This window comes from Sinocyclocheilus anshuiensis, unplaced genomic scaffold, assembly GCF_001515605.1.
Source record: "Sinocyclocheilus anshuiensis isolate Anshui unplaced genomic scaffold, SAMN03320099.WGS_v1.1 scaffold1661, whole genome shotgun sequence".
Classification (NCBI taxonomy): Eukaryota; Metazoa; Chordata; class Actinopteri; order Cypriniformes; family Cyprinidae; genus Sinocyclocheilus; species Sinocyclocheilus anshuiensis.
In genome coordinates this window covers 599,624-606,746 of record NW_015540517.1, presented here as the reverse complement: position 1 = coordinate 606,746, position 7,123 = coordinate 599,624, and the positions used below count along the sequence as shown (strand labels likewise).

The 7,123-nt window shown below is 33.7% G+C and overlaps 1 pseudogene; it reads right to left on the bottom strand.

Annotated features, from left to right (window-relative positions):
• The window catches only part of LOC107687340 (disabled homolog 1-like), a 214,045-nt pseudogene that overhangs the window by 22,217 nt on the left and 184,705 nt on the right, over positions 1–7,123 (bottom strand).

Genomic DNA, 7,123 nt, shown 5'->3' with positions numbered 1-7,123 from the left:
AATACTTTCCGTACCCACTGTATATATATATATATATATATATATATATATAATTTATTTTTTAATTAAAGCTATGCTTAATAAATTGGTAGAAGCATAAATACAAATTTGATCATTTAGCCCTATCCGAACTGAATCAACACTGAACTGACGTTAATCATTGTGATGCTCCTTTGACACAGTCTGTATTGTATAAAGCACTATATAGTTAAAGGTGACTTAATATGTTTAATTTAATTAAAAAGTGAAAATGGTGATGAAAAACTAAATTCTGTCCATTTGTGGTACAAAAAACCTTGACTAAGTGGACATAAGGGAAAAAATAGCATAATAAAAATGTATGATATGACCCCAGTACAGATGTGCATGTTAAAAAAGACATCATGCATTTACAAACACACACACACACACACACACACACACAGAGCAGGTAGGGGTAACACTGTGTCCTCTACAAGGCATTTATCATGCTGATCAGTACAGCAGTCAGTAATGAGAGCATTCATATTCTACAGCAGGAGGACGGGACACCTTATTTAGCCAGAACTAGACAGACACATTATTTAATTTGCATCCGCCCCGTTCCATGTCTCCTTTATCTGTTTTCTTGGTATTATTTTCTTCTGTACACACACATTGTCTGAAAGAGAAATCTGTCCTACCTGAGGGTACAGAGGTGGGGTTGAAGGGGGTGAACAGTTCGGATGGAGTCTGGTGGGCCAGCGTGGGGTCCAGAGTATTAGCCGGAGATGCTGGGGTCTGTAGAAGAGGAAAACCATAGCAGTCCAAAGGGAAGCTTTAAAATAAACTACATTTTCTCAACAACTTGCTTAACTGTAAAGTCAGAGTATATGTTAGAAATGGCTTAAAATTCTGTCATCATTTACTCGTCCTCAAGTTGTTCCAAACCCGTATCAGTTTGAACACAAAAGAAGATATTTTGAATAATATGGGTAACCAAGCAGTTGATGGTGCCCATTGACTTCCATAGTATGGAAGAAAAAAATACTATCAAAGTAAATGGGGACCATCAACTGTTTGGTAACACACAGTCTTCAAAATATCTTCTTTTGTGCTCAGCAGAATAAAGAAGGTCATACAGGTTTGGAACACCTTGAGGGTGAGTAAATGATCACAGAAGTTTAATTTTTATTTAATTAATCTGCAGCAGGGGCATTTCCTCCGATGAGGCAAGGGAGGCAGTGTCTCCTCAAAAAGTTGGAGGAGAAAATAATCGATATTACAAAAATAAAACAGCGCAAATATGACTAAATATGATAATAAATGTCTAAAAGTCACTTGTTTTTATAAAGTAACACTGTCCAACAACGACAGCCGCAGGTAAAGTTACAGCGGAGGCTTGCCTCTCTTCGGTCCATTGACTTTCTACAGAGACCCCAAAGCGTGCCGTGACTTTACTGAAGGCTCATTGAGATGAATGGGGGAAAGTCACGCGAGAGGAGGCAATGACTCCATCTAGCTATAATTGGATATGATCGGTTATGGCTGAATGTGATTGGTTCGTGTGATAAATCCCACCTCTTGTTTTCGTGCGAGCTCTCGGCCTGAATGAAGAAAATGATGGCGTTATTGACTAATTATAAAGTTAACCAACTAACATTATACATACTCTTTTGGTTTTTACCAGGGATGTTTCCTCTGAGTAGGCAAGGGAGGAAGTGTCTCCTCAAAAAATTGGATGAATAAATAATATTATAAAAATAAAATAATGCAAATATTACTATATATGGCATTAAAAGTATAAAAGTCACTCGTTTTTATAAAGTAACACTGTCCAACAGCGACACCTGCAGGTAAAGTTACAGTGGAGGCTTGCCTCCCTTCGGTCCATTGACTTTCTACAGAGACCCCAAAGCGTGCCGTGACTTTACTGAAGGCTCATTGAGATGAATGGGGGAAAGTCACGCGAGAGGAGGCAATGACTCCATCTAGCTATAATTGGATATGATCGGTTATGGCTGAATGTGATTGGTTCGTGTGATAAATCCCACCTCTTGTTTTCGTGCGATTCATTGTTAGTTCATGTTAGTTCACAGTGCATAAACTAATGTTAACAAACACAACTTTTGATTTTAATGCATTAATAAATGTTGAAATTAATATTAACTAAGGTTATTAAATGATGTAGAAGTAGGCTATTGTTTATTCTTAGTTCATGTCAACTAAAGTAGTTAACTAATGTTCGGTCTGAAAAGCGAGGTGTGCTCTGATTGGCCAGCTATCCAGTGCGTTGTGATTGGCCGAATACCTCAGGCGTGTGACGGAAATGTTACACCTCTTACCATACTGTGATGCCCTGTCTGGCCGGAGAGACAAGACAAAAACATGAAAACCCATTATAAATGAGGCATTTGTTGCATCACTAATGTTAACTAATGAAACCTTATTGTAAACTGTTTCCAGAATATTGTTCAAATTGATACTGCCTTTAGTTATTATTTTGGAATAGATATAAAAATGCATAAAAACACTATAATTAGTATAATTAGTATTAAAAATATATATATATAAAAAAATAATATGAATAAAATACAAAATAGAATTATATTTGTTCTCTTTGTTATATAATATTTATATATAAATATATGTTTATATATAAAACTGCCTCCTCATTTTAAAACACCACCGCACGCCACTGATCTGCAGTATACACTGTGCAGTATGCAGTATGATAATATTCCATTCTGAACATATACACTTACTATAATATTCTAGCATCTAGAGTCACTCACCGAGGGAGACGTGATATCAGGAGGGGTGGACATGTCTCCAAAAAGCTCTAACTGGTTGATATTCTGCAGATGAAAGAGGAACATTTAACAGCATAAAATGAGACGTGTTTCACCTCAGCACTCATTGCCATGTCAGTCTAATCTTTGCCACAGAAAAGTGAACCTACCTTGGGCAAACAGTGGTTTGAATAGACATGTGATTTGAATAATAAATGATAGTGAGTTGTGTAATAAATGACAGCAGTTACATAAATGATAGTGAGTTGTGTAATAAATGACAGCAGTTACGTAAATGGTAGTGGGTTGCTATAAAATTACGCAAAAACACAAAGGATGATGATGATGATTCCTGTACCTACCGACCATGTGCAGCAATCCATCCATCCATCCAATTTCATACATTTAACCACAAACCATTTCATGCCTGTCCATACAAGACCATGGATTTGCATTAAATCACATGATGAGCGAATTTCTAGAAAGATAATGAATTAATTTCCTTGGGATATATTCTGTATTCAGGGTTATTTCTGAACAGGGGCATATCAATCCCGCCAGGATTTCACAGCACATTTTTCAGATTTTTTGTGCCCCAAAATGTCTGAATTTGCTGCAGCTTCTTTTCAAAGATTGTGGTAATATTTGCACATTTTTTATTTTGCATAAAAGCTAAACTAATCATGATATATACTGATGTAACCAGTGGGCAGAGGCCTCTTCTTGTTCTTAAAGGCGATGTCATTTCAAACAAAATCAGGCCAAAACGAAGTCTATTTGTAGTTTGTTCCTGTAACACTTTATAATAACTTTCATTAATAAATCATTAACAAACATTACATAATGCTTAACAGACCTTTAGTTAATAAATATTCACAAAGATAGAAATATGAGATAATATGCTTGTTAATGTTTAGTAATGCACGTATTAAACATTATTTAAAAAATAACAGATCACTAATGTAAATTGAAATTATTACAAATGTCATTAAACTTTTGATTCATATGATGCACTTGAAAAAAAAATCTTCAAATGATTTTGACAGTTTACAATGATTAAAAGCGTCATTAATAAATCATTAACAGACATTATATAATGCTTAACAGATCATTAGTTAATGTTTACAAATGTCATTAACTTTTCAATAAATCATGCACTTTTTAAAAATCACAAATGATTTTAACAGAAATTATAGAATGATTATTGTTCTTTTGAATGCTAACAAATGTCATTAGACTTCATTTCACATATTACCTAATGCTCTTTTTTACATTTACAAATGTTGTGGAAAAAAATAGCTTAATTAGTCATTTTAAGCACTTCACAAACCATTCATGTTAACATATTATTCATTATATGTCTGTAAATGCCATTTATTTGGTCGTTGTTTGTTGTGTAGACTTCTAATTACACTTCTTAGCTAATCATTTATTCATGTTTTTGTAGTACTCAATCTAAAGTGGAAACTATTTATCAATTGTAAATGTTTATAAACATTTATTAATCATTAGTACCTTCATGAGCAGTCATCTCAATGGCAAAATGTGTCCTAAATGACCGGTTTGTATTGCCTCAACACATATATGTGACCCTGGACCACAAAACCAGTCATAAGGGTAAATTTTTCGAAACTGATATTTATACATCATCTGAAAGCTGAAAAAAAAAGAGCTTTCCATTGATGTATGGTTTGTTAGGACAGGACAATATTTGGCCGAGATACAACTATTTGAAAATCTGGAATCTGAGGGTGCAAAAAAAAAAATCTAAATATTGAGAAAATCGTCTTTAAAGTTGTCCAAATTAAGTTCTTAGCAATGCATATTACTAATCAAAAATTAAGTTTTAATATATTTACAGTAGGAAATTTACAAAATATCTTCATGGAACATGATCTTTACTTAATATCCTAATGATTTTTGGCATAAAAGAAAAACCAATAATTTTGACCCAAACAATGTATTTTTGGCTATTGCTACAAATATACCCCAGAGACTTAAGACTGGTTTTGTGGTCCCGGGTCACATATTAGTACACTACTGTATATCATTAAACAGGATATTCCTTGAATCTATGAAGAGTTTATTTGCAAACACAGATATCTCAGTTTTTATTAATTTTCATAAATCATGTTTTTTATTGTGTTATCATGTTTCTATTGTGTTTTAGTGTTAGCTGTATTTTTTTGTTATTATTATTTAATCAAAACAACCCAACTTCAGTTTGATTGAGATTAACTGGAATGCAGGATTTAAAAAAAAATCATGATTTTTTATCATTTTTAAGAAGGAGTTATCTATTTTTGCAAATGAACTCTTCATATCTCAACAAAAGAAAATAAATCAATTTTTCAAAAACAATACTCTATACTTTTATAAATTTGATCAAAACAACGTAATATAAACAGACTGAACCGTGTTCCTTTATAGTAATCAAATGGACTCAAATTGACTGAAAGCTTTTAATAATTGTATAATATCTGTTAAAATCATTTGTAGATTTTCATGATGTGCACGATCATATGAATTAAACGTTTAATGGCATTTGTAGCCATTTCAATTTACATATAATTATCATTAATCATTAGGTAATGTTTAAGTTTATTAGTAAACATTAACAAACAAAATAATTATCTCATGTTTTTAGCTATTTGAATTAAAACAGCAGTCCGTAACTTTTTTTGGTTAAAAATGATCCGAAATCAATATTTGAGCAAGTACATAACCAGCCAGTGTTCAAAACTATCACCTTACTTTAGCCCGATTCACAGCGGTTAGATTATAATAATGCTTTCTAATTTGAGTGGTACTGGTAGGAATTTGCGGGAAATTCGAGCATGCCGCTGCGTCATTATGCCACGCCTATAAACATAAAGAAAGAGTCCCAGCTAGTATGCTATTATCGCATGTGAGGATCCTGCAGGTGGTGGATCGTTTATAGCCTTTTCTCACAGCAGCTGGAATAATTAAGTTTATCATTTTGATGGCAACTTATTATTGTTTATGAAACACATGTGACTGACATCAAATTATATTCCAGTTTTAAATGTGCATCTGATTACAGATAGGATACAGATACGAATTACACAGAATTTGTATTTTAAAGAGAACCAGTTCGAAGGAAGAATAATTTGCTTTTTGGGTTAAAAGAATTTCTTAATATGAAATTCGAATGCTATGACAATTAGAGATTAGACTGTACAGAAATTGAAATCCACACACTAATACACACTATATACACAGTCACGCAATGCTGATGTTGTTAACATTAATCATTTGAGAACAAATAATAATAATAATAATAATAATTTGCACGGTTTGATGTGATAAGATCTAACCAATCGTTAATCACCATTGGTAGTGTGATTTATTGTAATGCTTTTGTCCTCAGTTGGTCAGAACAAAAGTGGCAGACTTGTTACTTACTAGTTCAGATGACAATATCCGGTCATACTGACATACGACAGCCACACATACTCCTCAAAACATCAGATTCATCTGCGCTGGAGCCATGCCGGTGCACAACCCACCCAATAAAGATAATTGTGCAAATAACTGCAGTTGCAAGTTTTCAAACAGAGATGGCGACAAAGAGACAAAACTTATGGACTGCAGCTTTAACTAATGATCCGTTAAGCATGATCAGTGTTAATTTTGACAGCAAATTTTGATTTTAGTCATAGTCTTTTGACTAAAATGCCATTTAGTTTTAGTCATATTTTAGCTTTCAAGCAGACATATTTATTTCTATAAATAAATTTAGATAAATTTTTAGGGCTACTAGTTTTTCAGTCAAGAGTAGTGCGTGATTTTCTGTCTTACTTTTGTTGCTTGATTAACATCAATGACTCGGACAATAGCAACTAAATTAGGCTGCTATCCCTTTAAAACCGAATGCACATCTGCAATGGATGCAATGTACTGATACACTTTATCCCTACTGTTTACGTTCACTTAAGACGTAATCAACTGTGTTTACGTGCATACTCGTCAAAACGGACAATTCGACATAATTTTGTGTGTAATTCTCCATTCATGCGACACGAAAGAGTACTCGCGCGCTGTGAGACGCACTTTCTGTGTGTGTATGCTTCAGTGTCTGTGCTCAGAAAACCAGACGGAATTGAGTTCTCTCTTGCGTCGCCAGATTTATCCTCTTCTCTTACTCCCACATATTGACATTTTAATGTATGTTCAATGTCATTTAACATACATACAACAATGTATGTTGGCTTATGTCCCGCCGGTTCATATGTACGCATCTAACCTCCTAACTATGCAGCAGATTCGTTCTGAATGAATCTCTTCCCAAATCGTCCCTCCCTAACATTTTCGTCTCGTTTTTATTCGTTGACGAAAATGTCAATAGATTT